Source organism: Gymnogyps californianus, chromosome 16, assembly GCF_018139145.2.
Source record: "Gymnogyps californianus isolate 813 chromosome 16, ASM1813914v2, whole genome shotgun sequence".
Classification (NCBI taxonomy): Eukaryota; Metazoa; Chordata; class Aves; order Accipitriformes; family Cathartidae; genus Gymnogyps; species Gymnogyps californianus.
The window spans coordinates 12412182-12432534 of record NC_059486.1 but is presented as its reverse complement, the minus strand read 5'-3'; the positions used below and the strand labels follow the sequence as shown (position 1 = coordinate 12432534).

At 50.8% G+C, this 20353-nt stretch overlaps 1 protein-coding gene across 1 annotated transcript in view; it reads right to left on the bottom strand.

Annotated features, from left to right (window-relative positions):
• The window catches only part of NCOR2 (nuclear receptor corepressor 2), a 259884-nt gene extending 240291 nt beyond the window's left edge, over nucleotides 1-19593 (bottom strand). Inside the window, exon 1 of the mRNA XM_050906955.1 lies at nucleotides 19398-19593. The gene's annotated coding sequence lies outside the window, so the exon portion shown is untranslated. The remainder of the gene's footprint in view (nucleotides 1-19397) is intronic.
• Between the last annotated feature and the right edge of the window lie 760 nt (nucleotides 19594-20353).

The window sequence follows — 20353 nt, the reverse complement described above, 5'->3', positions numbered from 1 at the left end:
GCACAGATCCACACACTGCAGCCAACCTCCAACACCAGAAGACAGCAGCCCCTTAGATTTGCAGCACTCAAAGTACCGGGGGACACCTGGGATTATCCCGTCACGCAAATGGAAAAGCATGGACCAAAGAAGTGCCGCTAAGCATGCCTGGCTGGGCTGAGCCAGGCCCTGCTCCTGGCTGAGAACTGGGGAGTCTCTGGTTGAACCCCTGAGCCAGGTGTGACTCCAGAGCATGTCTGAGACCTCAGCACTGGAAAGACTCTTGCTTGAAAAGCAGCAGATTGGAAACTTCATATCAAGATAAGTTTTTACGAAATCTAGTGGAGGAAGATCAATATTTTCTTTTGTTAAGTAAATCTGGCCACTGTGAAAACACTGGAGCAGCAGCTTAGAAGACAGATTTTCTGTTTATCGACACCACCAGAAGCAGAAGTGAGAACAAAGGCAGCTGCCCTTACCCACTACCCCAACACAAACCTCATCCAGGATCCTGAGCCTTTAACTCGCAGAAAGGGAAGCATAAATCTCCCTGTGCTTGTGCAGAAAGAGCTGGACGTTTTAAGAAGTGGTGGAGGGGAAACAAGCCATTTCTCTTTACCCTTCCCAAATCCTAGGGACTTGGATGCCTGGCCAGTTGCTCATAACAGCACCTAACCCCAACGCAGTGTTGCAGCACTAAAGACACCCAAAACCCCACAGGTCTCTGCGGAGCCAAGCATGGGTTTCCAGCACAAACCCGCATACTCTGCAGCAAACACGGCAAGTGCCCGTTATCGGAGGCACGCTGGGGGGAAGGCTTTCGTGCTGAGCTGTCTCACACTAATGGCCCCACAGCAGGATCTGGCAGGCAAAGGCAGCCCCCAGATTTAGCCAGCGCCGCTTGAGTTTCAGATGGTGCAGAACAGCACATTGATCCATTTATCGTCTGTAGGTTGCCATGGAGACCACAAGTCATTCCCCACCATCGCCACCCCCCCGCAGACCCCCCCACTGCTTTTCAATTGATAGCTGGGCACTGGGGAAGCATTTGCAGCACCGTGGAAATTAAATCCACACTAGAGAAGCAGGGGATTCAGCGCCGACACGGCCAAGGGACCTCAGCTTGAGGCAGTCTGTCCCGCTCTTCCCCACTGAGCAAGCCCAAGCAACGAGTCGCTCCGAGCCTCTCACGGAATAAGTATTACTGGAAATTAACAATAATAAAGTGGGATTTTAATGCCCCTCCATGGGTTCCCCTCTGACAGTAAGTGCTCACAAGGTAGCAGGGATGGAAGGCTTCCCGCTCTGCAAATGCATGTGCCAAAACAGGCTTTCGAGCATCCCAGAGCGTAACCCCACTGGGGCCAAGCACCAGCGAGCTCCCGCCATCCCCGAGCAGGGTCGCACCCAGGATGACAGCAGTTTTCTGCACTTCATATGGCAGATCCACTAGGGAGGGATCACAGCTGATCCTTCACTGAAGGGAGCACAGCATCGAGCAAACATGTGACTTCTGCACACTACAAGCAGTAGGATGAGAGTGGGTGGATCAAGCAGCTGAACCAACTCGGGCAACTGAACCCAAGCTCAACCTCCAGCCAGCCGCTGCTGGGAAAGTCACTCCTTGGTCTGTAGAAGACACATGAGCCACCAACTCCGGGGGCAGCAGAGCAAGGCCAGACCTGAGGACACCCCGTAATCCCACCCTTCAGATATACATTCCCCAATCTCTCTCCCAGGAAACAGAAAAAATACCTGACCTTTGGGGCAAATGTCCCTATGTGGTGCACAGCACTGTCTCCTCACACCTACACAGTCCAGGCCCTATCACCACAAAGTATTTCAGGTGCCACTGTTTAGCACTGTCATTTACCAGAACAAGGTATTATCACATTTCCTTTCTCCCACCCCATGTGGGATGGAGATACAACATCAAGACAACCTGAGGAAAATTTTCAAATCTTAGGGCTTAGGTTTTGGCTTTTAACTCCACACACAGCCACCCAAGCAAGTCACCTGCTTAGACAGAAGAGCTGATCCCATGTAATTCCTTTGCATTTCAAGAAGCTGCTGCTGTGCAGGTGCTGCACTTCTTACTGGCTCAATTCCCTGCACATGCAAGTGTGAAAACTTGGTGCTGGCTTTACCCAAGGCTCCAAAAGCACATCACTACAAGCACCTCTTTTAGTAGGCCAAAGGAGATGACCTTTGTGCCATGCACAGAGGAAGAGCTGGTGTCGACAGCCCCCTCCAGCACAGCAGGTTGCTGCCAGAGGAGCCCAGCAGCCAGTATCAACCCCAGGCACCGGAGCATGAGGACACGGGGCAGGTGGCAGAGCACAGAAAGGCAGCTGCAGGCTGAGAGCCTTCAGGGAAACTCAAGAAGTGTGGTGTAAATACTGTATGCGCCCAGAGCCAGAAAGCTCAGCGAGGGCTGTGTGTGGCATTTCCTGAAGGTTACCTCTAATAAGTGCTGTCAGCCTGCCAGCCTTCGACTGTCTGCCGAGTCCTTCTGCAGGAAGCACGGCGCTGCCTGGACCTCTGTGGCATTGTCACAGTCTGTGACAGCGAGAGCTTAAAAAATAAAATTCCTCCCACACAGCAAAGACGAGGCAGGTGTAGGACACCAGGGCAAGCAAACCGACTGAAATCTGGCAGGGTGGAAGGGCACCTCTCTTCTTCCTAACGCCTGTTCGCATAGCTGCTTGCTGAGCGTCGTGTAGCTCCCCCTCCAAAGCACAGGACGGGCGGCGAGAGCCAGCCCCTGTGCACCGGGACGAGGCGAGCAGGCGGCTGCAGCCTGTCCCGCTCGGCAGCCCTGCTGCGCACACAGCTGCTCAGCCCATCCGCCACGCAGGCGTATCCGGCACGGGGGGGTCAGGCGGCAGGCGAGACCGCGGCTCTGCGCCACGATGCTCACAGGCCAGTCTCCTCCGGCAGTGGCAGTCGGGGTGCTTCACCGCCTCCCTCCTCTGTGCAGAGGCACGGACGCTGTGTCCCACCCTGTATCAGAGCAATCGGTCAGCAGAGCCAGAGTACAGCAGCAGACATTTGTCTGCATTTATTTACTAGCTGCCGCCAAAGAGATTATCCCGGCCCTCCCCGCTCGTTTGCTTTTTCTGATTCACTGGGAACAGACCGGGCATCTTTACCCATTCCCGGGCCTTTTCTGGTTCTCAGGGTCAAGTTTACTCACAACTTGCCCCGTGCTCACAGCCCACTGGTGAAGTGGGTCTGCTCTCTGCTGTTCTTCACATGACCTGCCGAGCTCAGTATAATGCAGAAGCTCGCAACCAAGCCGTGATCGGCACCAGTCTCTCCAGCCCGGACACCAAGCTTTCCAGCAAAAGCAGCAAATGCCCAGCCTTTTTTGCTAAGCCTCTGCAGCCCTCCCCCTCCACCCCTTTCTTTTTCTTTTCTTGGAGAACCACTCCAAACACAGCGCTGGAAATAAATGATTGCGAGAGGTGCCCGGGCAGTATGCGCCAGATAACAGAAACACTACAATTGTGAGCAGAGAAGAAGTCAGGAGATCTGTCATTCCAGCGGGGGCGGGGAAGCCATGTTCAAGGCCTCTTCGGTTACGTAAACTTCATTTCCATGTCTTTTATCACTGATAAGATAAGCCATTGCTCAAGTTCAAGTTCTGTATCAAGTAAACCATGATAATCCTCTTAGGAATTCCCCGTGCCCCAGCTTGAACAGACCTGCAGAAAAGAGCTTAAGGGGTTGCCTTCAGCTTAAAAAAAGAAACACACACAAGCACGCAGCCACATACTTATTTATAACGTAGGCAAATTTGGGGCCTAGTATAGAGTACTGAAGGCTTAGACGGGTATGCCTGAATAAAGGGATCTACTTCTGCCCTAGTTCATAAATGCTACAAGCTACTACTTGGTCATGCATCACACAGCTGAACACCAGCCCAAAGACGACCGCCCTTCTGAGGAGGATTTCTTGCAGCGATAAGGACCTGGAGGATCAGACCCCCAACAGCAATTAAACTGATTCACGACCAGTCCCACACACTTTGTGCTGGATTACAGCAACAAGAATTTTCCAGGCAGCTGTATTTTTTTTGTTTTATTACAGCACAGGATAATTTTACATCCTTTAATGCTGGTGGCAGAATTACAGTGATTTCAAGCAATTATTACCCTGCTTCGGGTATAAGATTTAAAACTCACTAAGACCACCTCCTCCTGTACTGTACTGTCAGGACATCCAGATGTGAACCATCACCGTCTATATTAAGACGGTGATGTGATCCAATCTAGCAACTGGATGTATTTGCTAACCACTTAAATATGCACTCGCACACACTGTGCTGTAACACAAAAGCCCATTTCATAAATTTCTGATTGCAAGACGGATGACAGCAATAAGCAGACACACAAACTCTTGCCCTCCTCTCTGCTGCTCGTCATCAGGACGCAAATTACCTGGGCCAGCAATTTTATCACAGCATCTTCCAGGGAACCGACTTAGCCTAAAGGCAACGAAGGCCAACGTTTGAAGCTTAATACTTTAGTTCTCAGGGCTGCATCTGGCCACCCCCGTGCAGTTCAGCGACGTGCAACCACATGCTGGAAGGGCACAGCCTCAAGCCCTTCTAAGCCTCCGGCTGCCAGAAGATCAAGGCACAAGGCGGTGGGTATCATCTGAAATTGGTGCTTAAAATGTAAACTTTCTTCAGGCCTATTTACTTCCTCAGCCAGCCCAACAGGCTCCGGCACCCACAACTGTTTCTTACTCATTTCCAGCCACCAAGACTTTCATCCCTCCGATAGCCTCTCTCCATCAGGGTCTTTTTCACACGCCTCTGAGTATTTTATGACACTCGAAAGATGCAGCATATCAAACAAAACACATCTCTCTCCTCCCCACCAGCAACTTCAAGATCTTTTAGCATTGACTGACAACCCACAATATTGTGGGAAAGGTTCTTTTCAGATCAGCTGCTGGAAAAGCTCTTCCAAGGTAGAAGCTGAATTCAAATCACACACCAATTAGCTCAGGGGGATTTCTATGTTTTTCTTTCAGGAAACCTATCTGAAAACAAAACAAACAGAAAACAAATGGTTTAAATCTCATTAAAAGATCTCAAACTGTCACAAGCATGCCACATTTTCCACTGAGGAAAACAGGAGCAAGTCTAACTAGTTTCACCCCATCAGAAGGGGTTTTGTCCTTTAAACCCTCTTGCTGTGTGTCCCCACGTCCTGAGGAAGAGCAAGATAACGTAGAGGTCCAGAGCGGCTACAGACCTGTTCAGCATCACACAGCAGGCAAACCGCTGTGCCAAACCACCTGGGTCCATCCCGTATCTTTCCTACAAGATGAGGTTTTCCACATCACTCTCCTTAGGTTTTCGCCTCTCGCCTCAAGGCCACATGCAGATGACCGTGCTTTTTCTGAAGCCAGTGCCAATGAGGCCACTGCATTCGTTATCCAGCAGGATAATGACAGAGTGCAATTCAGTCAACAGCAAATCCTCCCCAGGGAGATGCCCTCTGACCTTCCCTGAGCTGGGGGATGAACGTAGACAGCCAGATCTCAGACAGGCGGCAGAGCTGAGTGAATAATTCCTAATGAATCCTTTCATCTCATCTTTTGTTTTGGGGAAGGGGGCGGGGGGTTGGGGAAGTGGAGGGAAATAGTTTGGAACTATCCACCAGCAGAAAATTATTTTCTAGAGCTAGCCCAAATCACTGTCATCTGAACAACATTTTTCATGGCTTCTGCTCAGTACACAGCAAGCATGAAAGACACGCTGCTCTCTGCAGAGGTGCCCCTCGTGCAGACAGTCAGTCTGGGAGGGGAAAGCGGACCAGGCAAAGCCACAGCAAGAGCAGGGATGCTCCTGGAAACCTAGCTTAAAATCGCCCTTCGGCAAACAATTGAGAGCAAATCTAAGATATCGGTTCAAACCACTTTTTGCCAATAAAATTCAGTTCCACTGATGCATCAGCAAACACATGAAGGACAAGAAAGTTCACGAAATAAGACCCACAGAAAGCCAGGACCTTACCTCTCTCCACATGCTGGTCAGCCCTCACCATCAGTTTTCTCCCATTTTCCAAGCCACAAGCTGGAAGGATCATGAGCATTTGATACAAGCAGACTTTTTTTTCCCCCAACAAAAAGAAGCAATTCTCATTTCTCCTGTGTGAATTCAGCTGCAGAATTCAGTTTTGCAGCATCTGTTGACTGCTCAGTGTCACCCAGAAGTATTACGGTAAATAAGGGTGGAAAACCGACCCACAATCATGAGATCTCAGAGCTGTTTCACAAACTTTCAGTCACCCGTGCGGCACCCAGGCCCGTAGGCACTAGTCTCCATCAGTGTGACAGCACCAGTTTTAGCCACGCAGTTTTTATCCCCATCTCTCAATCAGGCCTGAAATCAGCCATGTCTGAAGCAGTCACTTCCATCCAGCTGTACCAGCATTTACAGGGATTTACCCTCAGCAAGCCCCACCTCATCAGCATCTGTGTTTCATATTGGGAACAGAAATTACACGGAAGGACTACAGTCATGGGATGCTTCCTACCCTATTCCCAGGCAAATGAACTGACATGAACCTACACACTGAAATAGAGCTTGGCTCGTGTATTTATATGGATGCCAAATCCCAGGGATATCAATGACAATCTCTTCCCCAGTAAAACCTGATTACAGCACTGGACTCTCTAAAGCCCCCCTGCCATCTCCCACGTCACCCAGGACGTCACGGGGAACGGCCAGCGAACCCCTCCAGATGCCCAGCACAGTGGGGGTTGCAATGCCAATGATTAAGTAGATCTTCAAATGAAGAAAAACAAGAGTCCTAGTCAATGACTGACCAGTTTAATGGCTCAGGCTACTCTCACGTGCTCCTCACAGCACATTTGTTTGCCGGGCTGCCCAAGAGGTTTCGAAGGGTCAAACACGAGGTCATCAACTGCACGGTGATTTCAGCTTCGCTGAAAAATATAAAAAGCTGAAACCGCAAGCAAGGAAGGTCCCAGTACTTACAATTAAGACTAAAAAGACATGAAAATGCAAATCCTTTAAGTTCAAACACACCAGAGGCAGCATCAAAAAGGAAAAAAAAAAAAAAGAAGGATCTCGTGATTTTTGAAGATCAGAGGTTAGCAATATTTAGTAATCCACCTAAAATTCTGACCAGCCTCAAGGACCAAGAGTGGCTGTGGAAAGCAAAACCTTGCTTTCAGGCTATTTTGAGAAGCACTCACAAGGTTTATCCCAGAAACTGCTTTCTGCCTACTCAGATTTCTCAACTGAATCGATCACATGGTGTTTAGAAGGACTGCTGGAGACACTTGAGAATAGCAATGCTGCCTGCCGCTATCTGCCTGGCACAGGATGGTTTTTAATTGAGGCTGAACTCTTAAGTCCCTGCTGCAGTCTGCAGCTCCAATCACTGAAATAATAATTAAACCCAGGAGAAACAGTGCAAAGTAGCAATGCCTTTAACTAGTACATTAAGATGAGGAAACCCAAAGACATGCACAGACATCTCCAGGATGTGCTCTTTTGCTTCAAGCCTGAGGATTTGACCAGATTTTAAACAGCAAAAGTCAGGGTGACAGAGATCCTGCAGTGCAGTACAGGAACAGAAGAGATGCAGAAAAGTATTCACTTTCACCTTACCCAGTCCAAGGAGAAAATCAGAGCAAGCTTTTCCCATATGAGTTTGGGACCTTCCTCCCATGGGAATCTGAGAGATTATAAAACAAGAGGGGAATGCAGAGCAACAGGAGTGCCCAAGACATCAGTCCGGTTCAGAGCCATCCTCCCCAGCTCATACAGACGACCCCAGAAAGAAACCTGCTAGAGAAACCACCCTGAGAAAGTCAGCACTGGCTGCGGAGGCTGCTGGTGGATCAGACAACACAAGTTCTGCTCTGAAATCCGAGGGGAGAGACTCAGCCTGGAAACGACTCCCCATTAGGTTAATTAGTCAAGTTTGATGTATCCAAGTCGGTTACCATGGTCACAGGAACTGAAGAGTAATGCTTTACACAGACTTCTCTATGTGGGACTGGGGATGGAGGAGCTGCATCCAGCTCCTCCAGGCCCCCCGGCAGGGCAGGGAGAAGAACCCCACCACCCCGGGACACCCTGGGCTCTGCGCAAACACCCCCCCACCCCAGGCTGGGCTGCTTACAAATGCTTACTGGAAGAGCTCCTTGTCCATAGATCATAAGGCTGCTAAAAATAGCACCAGAGAGCAACCAGGTTAATGACACATCAAGAAGATGCATTTGCACTCGGAAATAAACAGAATGCATGTGAGATTTGCCTTCCACCTGGCTTTTGTTTGTTTGTTTGTTTTTGAGTGGAGGAAAGAAACAAAAAGATGCTCTGTTTTCTCTTAAAAATTCAAAACCTGCCTGTCAAAGAAGTGACAGAAAGCTGTCCATCTCTCCAAACATCATGCCAAGTACAGCTGAACCTTGCTTATCTAATCCAGTGCCTGGGAAGAGACCACTGTGTGTTATAGCATTTCCCCAAACAAGCAAATATTTTAAGTGTCATTAGGTACATTACAATCAACATCATGTCAGTTACTTACAACTCTACACTGCAACACACATTCATCCATGCACTAGAGCACACGAGTAAAAACTACTGCCACTTCTAGAACTGCGGCAGATTTAGAAAAGAAGTGGGAGAGAAACAGCGATTTGCAATTCAGCAAAGCTCCTGTAGAAGAGCTGTTTTAAAATCCCTTGGGAAAAGGACCCTCCCCTCTCTCTCACTTTCTGTTCATCAAGTGCCTAACTGAGCCACAACCGATGCTTGCAGAAGCTGCCACAGAGCACAGAGGATGGCATCTGACCAACTTTCCTCTTCATCAGGTCTCCCCTGGATATGCAGGGCTGAAGGCACAAAAACACAGACTACTTGAGTCTCCCAGGGAGCACAAGCAAGGTTCAAGGAACAAAGGTAATGCAGCTGGCAGCTAACAAAGCAGTAACGGGCACACGGAGGACGATGTGAAAAGCCCAAATCCTGCCACAGAGGAGCACTCCCAGCCACTTTTCTGAACCAGGCAGTCGATTTCCAGCCCACGGAAAAGGAGCAAATGCCACAGACCTTCCCAGCTGCCCAGATCATGGCAGGAGAGGACCTAACTACTACCAATACTGCCTGAGCGTGACTCCACGCTGAAATAACTGCTGCTGCAGGAATGCAAATAGAACCCTACGTGAGGGTCTGTATCACCTCCTGCAAAATTGGTTTATCCCCTGCTAAAGGGAGACATATCAAAGATAAGCACGGGTCCGCTCAGAAGAAGTTTGAGAGAAAAATTTGCTATTTAGAGGAGAATTTCAGGACTGTGGGTTTACTCCTGCAAAAGACGTAGGCTTGAAATGTAACCAAGCTGTGTAAACTACAGCCACTATCCCCTGATTTCAGGCTGTCTCTTGGTTCCCCATCCCTCCTTGCAGTACCCATACTACCCCCAAAGCGGTGCCAACTCAACGAAAAGCGTGATCGCTTGGTGAAGACATTCATTCACCTGCTCAGGTCAAAAATAACAGGAGGGAGAAGCACTGGGATAGGAACATGGTGAGGGGCAGTGAGGTGGCAAACTCCTTTAGCCAGCACTAAAACCAAAGCCCTCATACCTCGCAAATACAGCCTAAAAGAAGTCAGTTAGATGCTGTGAAAAAGGCAGAAGAAATCACCCTTGTTTGATAGACCCAAACCCATTAAGAGATACAATTCAGCTCCACCTTTCTTAGCAGGTTAATGTTAAGCTGGTACTTTTTTTTTTTTTCCCCTTCTTCTGCAGATGCCTTAATTGGCTGCTTAATACAGATTTCACTGTTAGGCTTATCGCAACACTTGGAGCTGGCCGTGTGACGGGAGCGCAGAACACAGAAGACCCATTTGTCTCCATAACTAATTGTTCTGCCTCCTCAACATACACACTAAATTGACTTGGCAAGACTGCAAGGCGAAGCTGCTGTATTTATTTAGACATTTCTTCTGCCGGTTGAGAGGCTTTGTACAGGAAACTGCAAAGGGCCAAGACAGCACAGGCACCTTTATCAAGTTTATGCAAAACTGGAATGAGTGAAGAAAGGATCAGGCCCCAGGTTAGCAGCATTCCTGGCCATGTCCTTTACAGTAGGTATTTTAGCCTCAGTTACCTAAGAATTAATTGGCAAAATACTCAAGAAGTTCATAAAGGCAAGTGTGAACACTCACTTATTTCTGGCTACAACCTTCTTTACCCTAAGGATCAGCCTCCATAAAACAAAAATAAGTACGTGTAGACTGCCTGATCAAAACGCAGGGGAGTGCCTGCGTTAAGCCAAACAGGTTTAATGCCTCAAGCAGCAGCCAGGTAACTCAAGGCTGAAGGGTCGTGCACAGACATGTTCTTCCCGGAACAGCCCCACGCCTGCAGCCAGCGGTCTGACTCTGCACCCATCTTCCAACTCAGCCAAAGGTTCAAGGTGTTTCCGCATAAAACAAGGAACTAGAGCGAGACAAACACAATAATACATTGTATGGGGAATAAAGCCTCCTGCCGAGAAGAAATCCACAGACATTTAAAAAGCACAACGGAACAAAATGCAACAAAAAAAAAAAAAAAACCAAGCCACAGATGGAGCTTGAAGTTCTTGTCCCATTGAAACGGACAGCAAAACTCACACTGTCCTTGGCAGGGGAAGCAGGAGCAACCAGGGAGCTTTCATGCTTGCATCTGCCTCTGCAGCACGACTCCTCCACCTCTGGGCAAAACAAACTCCCCGTTTCTCAGCTTTCACCTGCTGTTGGCAGAGTTTAAGGACATTCAAAGAAGTGCTCTAGATTTCATGAGCACCAGTCTCGGTGGAGAAGATGCAAACCTCAGCTTTCCATAGCGAGAGACTTAGAACAAAAACACAACCCTTAAGGTATGCACAGACATCTCTCTCTACTGTTGTTTCATAAAGCTGGAGAAAACCCAAAATCCTGCAGTGTTTCTCAGTCTATCACCACACAGCCCTCAGGAACGCTGCTGGCAGCTGGCTGGATTCTGGACCAAAACCGCAGCAGCTCTTTACGTGCATCTCTAACCATGGCATCTTAAGACATGGAGACATCAAAAATCAAAAAAAAACACAACAAAATTTTTTAGCAGCTACCCTGTCAAGAGAGCAAAGCAAAGCCAAGACTAAAACCTACAGACGGGGGGGGAAGAGAGGAAGAAGAAAAAAGGGCTGGCTGATACCTCCTATACATGCTGTCAGCAGGATCATTTGCTCTAAAAACAAAGATGCTCAATGCATCTAACTGATGACATGACAACTGCTTCATGGTCCCAACACCGGAGTTGCCTAAAAACCTCTGAACATCCATCGCCTTGCAGCTCAGTAAAAAACAACCACTTGTACTCACTCAGAGCAAGCAACAGACACTGTGTGCCGCTCCCCAGTAGGATTTTCAGCTCTTCACATCCACTCGGGCTGCAGAGAAGCCTTTCACCCCTCTACCCTTTGCCAGTCACGCTCGGCAGCTCCAGCCACAAGCCCGCAGCCGAGCTAGCTGCCCAGGTGGCTGTGCCACATCATGCAAAACCATCTCAACAGCAGCTCAGGATCCCAAACAACTCTGCAGAGCAAGCGCAGAAAGGCAGTGCTACCGGCCCCAGGCCCCCGCACACAGCCAGCGGCAACCAACCTCCTGCACAGCCTGGATACGCTCAGGCTGCCTCATCAGCACCTCCCAAATAAGTGACATTTATTTAAGACTAGAAAGCTTTAAATAAGAATACTGAAGACTTTTTCCTCTGACAGTTCAGAGAGTTTTCCCAAAACACTGGATACACAGATTCCTGTAACGCAGACTTTGCTGCATTTTATTTCTTTGACAGTTTTTAATCACCTCTGGTCTAGCATTTGGAAATTATTATTCACACACACACACAACAGGAACAAGGCTGCAGGGAAACATGAATTTCACTGGCCTGCCTGGTTTTGTCTATGGACACCACCTCGCATATTACCAAATCAAAACAAGCCGGCCAACTTCAGTGTGAGGGGGGAAATGAAAGGGCAGACCGGTGACCTAGAAATGAAGCCGAGACTTTGGCATGAGCTGGAAACTCTGCAGCAAAGGCAGGAAAAAAAAAAAGCTGTAACTGCTTTCAAGATGGAGCTTGAAAAGTTTATTAATGGAATTATATGACGTGGTACCCGCAGAAAAACAAGGGCTTAATCAAGGAAGTCTTTCCAACAGGAAAGAGTCATCCCCTTCACCAAATAGAAGAAACTCTTGTGCCAGAGAAGAGGGGACACAGTTATTTAAGGTCCCGATGCAGGAAAAACAGCCCCAGGCAAATGACTGGACAAACTTCCTGAGCGCACAGCTCTGATACCAAACACCACCGCTCTGTTACACACCCAAGATTTACATACCACATGATATCATGAATCGCATGACGGTAACAGCAAGGGCTTGACGAGTCAGTAGACGAAGCTTTAGGGCTTCAAGCAGTGGATCGGGAACGCTGCAGTCACACGTCTCAGCGCTGATCCAATGCAAACTCACCCTGCCAGGCGTAATTGGTTCAAGGAGGGTGTTAACAAGTTACCTTTGTTCCAGCAAGTTTTAGGCTTGATCAGGTAACGTCCACATCACCAGCATAAAACTGACACAGGATCTGCATCACCCTCCGTCAAGGTTGACAGGAGGGGCCATCACATGCCAACATCCAGCCTGGACTGTGCATGTACCGCCGGGTAATCCAGTGTAAATCATTGGGGACTCTCAGCCTTCGCAAAACCAGCTCCTTGCAACATCAGGCCAAAGAGATCACGCGGGCTCAGCAGTAAACACTCATGCAGGGCTGCAAAGTGCTTCTGCTATACAAGCCAGGTGCTGCCACCAATAAACCATGTGCTAACCTGTGTTTCTGCAGCGCTGGGAGGTACGTGTTCAAGAAGTTTGCATAGGCCAAAGACTGAGCTATTTACGAAGTGATCAAGTACCACGCAGCTGAGACCTGGTCCTATAAAAACGTAGCTGTTGGAGTAATTTTACAAGGTTTTAAAATATTTTCAGAAGAAAGCCAACTTTCCATTGTTTGCCACAGCTTGTTAGAAGCCCACACATCCCACAGCGTAGGGGAAAGACACCCTCCACCTTCTCCAGCCAGCACTGCACAGCTGGAGGTACAGGCAGATTTTCAGAAAGCTTGACTTTGCCTGCCATCCTACTCACCCATTCAACTCTCCCATTGCATCCCACTGAAACCCAAGCCCAGGGTTCAGTCCTTCACCGTAGTGCGCCGCAATAATCAGGCCCCAGCTCTTTACACAACCATCTAAGCCTCCAGACCTTGCAATTACACACTCCCTGAGGAGGACGAAACCTGCCCACCATGGAGACAGCAAGTCCTCAGGGACTGATCACAGACAATGGGATGATCCGCACCAGGAACTTTCCCAAATCCTGTCATCCTCCACCCACGGGCTGACATATTTCTTTCCTTCTGCCTTCTTCAACGTAGACACACAGGAGAGTGCAATACAAACCACTCTCTTGCCCTAACATGCACGGGGCGAACCTTAACTGTGTTGCTTCGGAAGCCAGTGAGAAGCATTCAGGTACCAGCACAGAGCACCAGCCCAGAACCTGCAGAAAACAGCGTTTAGAAGACAGAGAGGTCCCAAAAACTACATGACATATAGCCAGGCCACTGGAGTATTTCTTCAGTTTACAGCCAGTTCCCCGCATGGGCAGGGAGAAGCACACCCGGACAGTAAGGGTTAACTTCCCACATATTTGAGCCGAAACTACATTTCTGGGCACCGCCACTCTGTCCAGTGTTACGCCAGGGAAACAATGCTAAATAAAGATTACGCCAAGTGGTATTATGTAAATAATTCTCTTCCACAATGAAAGGACAAACCTAGACTGCTTGGTTAGTTATTAACCCGGGAGCCAGCACCGCAGAGAGGAAATCCTGCTGGCTCTCCCTCCCTTGACACACGCACCACCGGCAGAGCCGCAGCCGGGGCTGCAGCTACCAGAGACAATACCAGCACCGTCCCCTGCTTCTCCGGGCGCTGGCACTCTCCCTCGGACCACTTCCCACAGGAGGAAACCATTTGGGCCACGCCACATTGTCTCCTCTGAGGGGAGCCCTGCTCCTCCTGGCCTCACCGCTGCTGCCGAGGCTGGACTTGGCCCCCTTCTTCCTCCTCCTCGTCCTCCTCCTCCCACCACCGGTCCAGGACATGGAGGGCTCCCTGCCCTTTGATGGGAACACGCTCCTCACCACATCCCTCCTCTTGAAGACCTTCCCTTCCCCTTGTAGGCTGAACGCACTGGAGTCTGCCTTTGACCACGCATCTCCTCCCGCCCAGAATAACTTACTTGACCTTTCTGCCTCCACCTCCCCCTGCAACCTTCCTCCTGCCTTGGCCTCACGTCTGAATGCTTTATGTTTGTTGTATGATTTTAAATCTGTCAGCAATTCATCCATCTGCCGCCTCCTGGGTTTTTAACGCTGCGAACCGTTCTGGGATACAGCCTTGCATAAAGCTCTCGGTGGAAAATGAAGCCGTACCTCATTCAGAAACTGAACCAGCTTTGAGATCATTTCTTTCCAAGGTGCTGGGCTGTTTGAAAGACTGGCTGCTTCCCTACAGCTAGCAGAAAAGCCATGATGCTATCCGGTCTAAAATAAACATTATGGGAGCAGCGATAAGGGGAAATATTTCAGCTGACTAAGAGTAATGTGGGTTCAAATCCAAGCGTAAGCTGATATTGCTTGTAATTTGTTCCTGAGCCAAAAACACAGACTGGGAGTGAAAAAATGGAAGGCATTAAACAACAAGCAGCGTACTCAGCGACTCTGGAAAACTTCAGCATTTCCATTTATGTTATTATTTTTTTAAATAACCTTCAGTTTCACGGATCATAAAGTTAATTTGGAGTTAACTTCCCTTCTCTGTAACTAGACAAAGCTGCTATCCTTTACATTCGTTAATGTTTGTTCAGTGCTCCGCAGCTATAAAGCGCTTGAGAGCACTAACCATTATCAGCATCCTCCATGCCACCCAGCAGGCACATAACCATGCCGATTGCTTTGCTCTCCCCGTCCCCCCGCTGTGCCCCAGCTCTCCTCCAGCCCTAGCACTGTGGTAGCAATCACAGCCACGGCCATCTAGCTCCATCTTTACCGCTTTTCCTCCAGCACCAGCACCGGTCACCTCTTCCCTGCAGGCAGGGCTCCTCTCTGGACATCTCCCAGCCAAATTCAGACCAGCAGCCAAGCACACACTGTTAGCAGCGGGGTCCGCAGCTAACTTCTTGCCTGCCCAACCACAACCACGTCCCATCTCTCGGAGCTTCCCACCATGAAGATGGCAGGGGTAGCAGCACCACGTGAGCACTGTCTGCTCACCAGAAACACCCCCTCCTTGGGCACTCTCCTCGCCTTTTATAAGGGACAGCCCACATCCCAGGGAGTCTCCAGTTGCCAGAGGCAGGTTGGCAGGAAGGGAGAACTGGTGGCCTGGAGAAGGGAAGTGACAAGTGGGGTGGGCAGCAGCACGGGGGACACAACCCAGATTTCTCAAGTCCCAGTACAGTCCCGCTGCTGCCTCATGCGTGGGTCAGGGTTCACTTCCCAAAACTGCCAAATCACTCATTTCCTTCTGCTCTTCTGTCCTCCTCCCCTTCCTACCAGATCCCTCCCTCACTCTGACCAGGCTCTTGCAGGCATTTTCATTCCCTTTGTTCTGGAGCTCCAACTCCCCTCTTCAATCCTTTTTTAGGAAGCATCTCTGCTCTAGCCATGCTCATTAAATGATACGTATTTCCATTTTCTACTGTGATGCAAAGATCTATTCCTTCGACATTACAGGGCAAATCGGAGACCCTGGCACCTGTGTGCCAGCACAAGTCCAGCCATAAATAACAATTCTCCACCACTTTCCTATGTCAATACACAGGAAGGGCCCTTCAAAGCCATGCAAGAGCCTATGCCACAGCATCCTAGATGAGAATCCATGATCTCACGATGCCCAAACCCTTAAGCGGCTGCAAAAGCCTGTCACTAATCACAGAGGCAACTGGGTGCTGCTATACCTCATTTCTAGCTCCATTAGAGCTGACCCTGCTCTCCGTTGAAATCTCTCAGTGAAGACTAACGCAAGCCACAGTTCACACAAATGCAGCTGCACAAAGATAACAGACCTTTTAAGAACACATTGCCCTGGATTTCCACCCTCGAGCAACCCTGCATCTAGCCCGTGGTCTGCATTTGGGGGATCACTGCTTGCAGGCACAAAACCCAGGAGGGACCAGTATTTTGCCATTGGGAGTAACAAGCCCTCGCGCTGAACGGGCAGAGCGCTCATGGGGAAACAGACTGCTCTTCACCAGCTCCCCAGCAGACTTGCTCTGACACATTGAACTTCACGTAATCCCCCTGGCCTCAATTTTCAGACATGTCTAGTGATCTGGTCAGAATGAGACATCAGGTCAGGGATGGGTAGTACTGCACCCCAAACACAGGCCCTCCCAAACCCACACCCCTTCACGACTGCTCAAATCAGCCACCCAAAACCCACTTCTGAAAATTTACCAATTTAATCCTCCTTTCCTACCTACTCATCTAGAAACCGGGGAGATCGTAACTTTCCTCCTCCCCAAAGAGCTGTGAAGATGACAATATCTCAAACATGTAAATTATGGTTGACTGCAAGCAGGTTTCTCCCAGAATGACCTGACCGCAAACAGGACTGTATTTCAGCAGAGGCCCCTAACAACCACAACCAGCAGTGGGGGGAACACCAGGAGCATCAAGGGGACAAATAATTTACAGCCATATCATGAAAGATGAAGATACCTCCTATGACCCAATTCCAGCCAGCACAGTCCAGAGCTGCCATGGAGGTGAGACAGGTAGCTCTCAACACGTGTAGCTATCAGCACAGCTGCATGCACGCCTTCATCGCCTATCATAACCAGACTGGATCTCCTAATTACAAGATGTGAACACAGCCTGAACCAAACCCTCTTTGGATTTAGCATAGGATGGCTCCAGGGACTGGTACAACCTCCACTCGAGGCAACTTGGTTCAAATCCAACCACAGCCATTAGCAAGTGAAAGGTATTGCCAAGCAGCAGCTGTTCAGTGGCTTGCATGAAACAAGTTTATGGTTTCAGTCCAGATCCCGTCGTGAAAAAATGCCAGTCACCTCCCTGGCGCTCAAAGGTGTCAAGCCAGAAGCATCCACCCACTCTCCAGCGCTGGAGATGCCGGCGTGGGAGGCGTTCCCATACGGGCCCGGTACCAGCTCCGCAGAGCCGGCCCTGACCTCCGCAGGGTTTTCAGAACCAGGTACGTTTTGCAACTTGGCAGAAACACACAGCTAAATAACAGAAACCACCACCCACATGAAGCCAGAAGAACAAAGTACCAGTGTTTTCCTGCCCCAGACATGTGCGTGCCCCATCTCCTCTCTCACACCAAAAATAGCTTCTACTTTTTCCCTTTTGGCAACAACAAACTGAGGTTTGACTGCATTTGCTTTCAATAAACTAAATGCATTTTGCAAGAGTCTCTCTCATACTGAAACTTACCCAACTGAAGTTATAAAATATTGTCGCACACAGAACTTCCCTTCCCTCCCATGGCATCTTGGGACTCAGCCTCACAACGTTTTGCGAGCCTTGCTTACCGTATTCCCCACCCAAGGCATGGCTTCTGCGCAGAGCTGGCAGACCCAGGCACATGGGAGGCTGAGCTAGGTCCCAAAGTCACCCAACGAGTCAGCAGTGAAATTCAGAGAATTAAGTACAACTTCACTAAAGCCATCCAGGAAAGCACAGCTTCACTGAAGCCCTCCAGGAGTTTTGTCACCACTTTCAGAAGAGATGGAAATACTCACCCAGTTGTCCCAACTCACATTCCTTCCCTTTATGAATTAGTAGCAGTACCAAACCTTTATCTGTAAGGCACACGGCAAACTAAAACTTAACCTTGCTGATAAAAACCCTACGCTAAATGGAAAAACTCCCACCCCACGCGGCCAAGGAATACCAGAGTAACAACATCACGTTCACCAAAGCCAGATTAGAAATACTGGATTCAGCAAAACCCTGACGTTTTCAGGCATTCAGAGCGCCAACCTTTGCTTCGTGCGAATACTGAGGGAGAGGTCACAGAAAGAGTTCAAACCATAAATGCCTGTGAACCAAAAGGGCAGCGCTAGGAAATACCCACTGCACAGATCACCTCCAGCAGCACTGTCCTCTCAGGCAAATTCTTCAGCTGACCCAAAACACAAAGTTCAGGGAGCAGACCCAGCCGGAGGCACAGGCAGAAGCGCCTGCAGGCATGCCGGGCTGCACAGGCAGGGACATCCACAGGGTTCAAAGCAGTGGAAGGATGGATGGGTTTATTGGGTCAACACAGCCCCTCGCCCCAGGCAGCACGAGCCCCAGGAGGGCCAGGGCCGTGTAGGTTTTGCTGCTTCAGTGGCTTTGGCAGCAGCCCACATGGCAGGCAGCTGCCTGCACCCACCGCAGCCTGCTCTTTGTGCATTGTCAGGGCAAGGGAGCAGGAGGAAGGGCCGAGGGAGAAGAGGGAACAGGAAATTATAAGAATCGACAGAAAAAAAGCAATCACTCCAGAGACTGCAGCTGGGGTTTAGAGAAACATACACTTGTTGCCTGCAGACACCAGCCCTGTTTACCCACCATAAATATTTACACACCAGCCACTAAATGCCACATCGTCAGATAAGTGAGCCCTGTAGTTCTTATCGCCGCTGGCCGTGCCCAGGACCCCAGCCCTCTCCCACACACAGAAATGACACATTTCTGGGCAAGCCTCAGCCGGGGCTGGATTTCCCACCCGGCACGGAACAACGCCTTGGATGCACATTAATTTCTCTGGACTGTCGTGTCAGCGTGAAACCACCGGCTTCAAATATGTATGTGGGGCAAGAGCCGAAAAATAAAACAGAATTGAAAGAAGGGGGGGGAGAAAAGAGGGAAGGGGGTAAAAAAAGGCCCTTGGGGTGCCCCTCGCCCCGCAGACGGGGTGTCCCCGCTAGTTTGCAAAGTGCGGGGCTCCCCCCGAGCACCCCCAAACCCCGCAGCTCCCTGAGCAGCACTTTCCCTTAAGGGTAAAAAAAAAAAAAAAAAGAAAAAAACCAACAAAAAAAGAAAGTTTCTCCCCCAGCGAGCAGCTCCCGTGGCACATTTTCATTTTTACGTAACGGCGGCCGCCTGCACCCCTACCTGGCGGGGAGCGGCCCCCCCGCACGGCCCGGCCCGGCCCCGGTCGCAGCCTGACAGCGTGGGGGGGGTCCCCGAGGCCCCCGGGCCCGCTCCGGGCAGCGCCACGCCCGGGGCAGCCCCCCTCCCTCCTTCCCCCCGCCTTACCTAATCCCGCCGGCAGCTGCCGCCCCCCATCGCCGCCGCCGCCGCTGCTCCCTCCTCGCCTCGCCTCCCGCCTCAGCGGCCGGCGGGGCAGCGCTCGGCGCGGGGACCCGGCCCCGCCATCTGCGCCGTGTTTATAAATCCAGAGCCATGGGGCTGCTCCCCCGCAAGCCTCGCCGTCCGTCCGTCCGTTCGTCCGTCGGTTTGTCGGTAAGTCCGCCCGCCCGCGGGGCCGGGCCGGGCCGCCCCTCCGCCGCAGCGCTGGCCCAGCAGCGCCCTGCCCTGCCCTGCCCTGCCTCGGCGCGGCGGGAGGCGGCGGCGGTCCCTCAGGCCGCCCCACAGCCGCCCCGGCGGCCGGGCGGGGCGGGGCGGGGCGGGGCCGCGCCGCCCGCGCGCCTTAAAGGGGCCGCGCCCGCCCGCCGCATGCAGCGCCGAGCACCCGGCGGGCGGGCAACGAGGGGGGCGGGCGAACGAACGCCGGCAGGTCTCCGCTGTCCCCCGCAGAGGTGCCGGGCATCGGAACCACTGGCTGTATCCTTGTCACCAGCTGCACCGGTGCCACCGGTTAGATCGGTGCCGCTGGCTGTACCGGTGCCACCGGTTATATTGGTGCCACTGGGTACACTGGTGCCACCAGCTACGTCGGTGTTCCCAGCTTTACTGGTGCCACAGGCTGCATTAATGCCACTGAGTGTCACTAATAACTTTTTTGGTGAAAATCGGGGATTCTCGCCCGTGCCACAGGCTGGCCCAGCAAAACCCCCCCTGGTGCCTTTTCAGGCGCCAGCCCTTCGGAGAAGGGCATTAGAGGGGGTCTGTCGCTGCTTGGTTTCTTGAACGCTACCATGGGGCAAAGTTTCAGCCCCGGGAAGTCGGTGCCTGGGGCTGTCCCGCAGCACCAGAGTGAGGAAACCTCAGTTTTCCCCCGAAGGAAGGCAGGGGTCTCCAGGAGAAGACCC